Here is an 858-nt window from a genome sequence, read left to right as displayed (position 1 = left end):
AGAAGGAAAAAAAAAAGGTCAGGAGGTGGGAGGAGGCTGCCACAATAGGGAGGAAGATGTTTTATTAGTGACTAAGTTAAGGGCTCCCACCCCCTGCCGGGGTGCACCCCTGCACCCCGCTACTCTGTGCAGCCTTAAGACTCTCAGCAATGCTGAGCTCTCGCTTGTGGGTGATACCTTTGATGGCCACGGATGTTTTTCAGTGGAAAAAAGCCCCTGTATTGGCTGTTTTTCCATAACTTTAATGTTAGGTTGTGCTTTCCATACTAATTTAGATTAATGCAACGCCATTAGCTTGGGCAGTATTGCCTGGGGAAGGGCAGCTCTTCCACTTTGGAGCTCTTGGAGCTGCAGAAATGCTGCACATGGAGACTGAAAACTCCACGTCTCCATCTCTGCCCAGAAGTGCTGCAATGAGGGATTATTTTCTCCACGAGCAGGCAGCAGCGGTACATCCTGCTTCTGTAAGATGCTTTCTCGGAGCGCTATTGTAAAACCTCGCTAAATTTGAGATGAGGCTGTTTGCTTTCCTAATGTGAGACTCGGTGTTTTGTCTTCCTTTTAAAAAGTATTTTTATAGCTGTATTTTCTCATCCTATAGCAGTGATTGCACCAATTCACAGTGAGACAAGACATTAAAGGGGGGAAAAAATCCTGGTTTAAGAAATGCCTATTTTTTTGTCTGCAGAAGATAAGTCTTCAGAAACACAGAAAGAAATTTGCACGCGGCTCAGCCCCATAGTGCTTAATCTCATGCAATAATCGCTGCTGCTTGGGTTGGCAGAAGAATAATTAAGCAGATATTAAAATTGCGATCGGCCATCACTGAAATCGAAGAGGAACTCTGGGTGATCCACA

This window comes from Buceros rhinoceros, unplaced genomic scaffold, assembly GCF_000710305.1.
Source record: "Buceros rhinoceros silvestris isolate BGI_N320 unplaced genomic scaffold, ASM71030v1 scaffold7942, whole genome shotgun sequence".
In the NCBI taxonomy this organism is placed as follows: Eukaryota; Metazoa; Chordata; class Aves; order Bucerotiformes; family Bucerotidae; genus Buceros; species Buceros rhinoceros.
The sequence above is the reverse complement of the archived record's forward strand: the minus strand, read 5'-3'. Positions refer to the sequence as shown.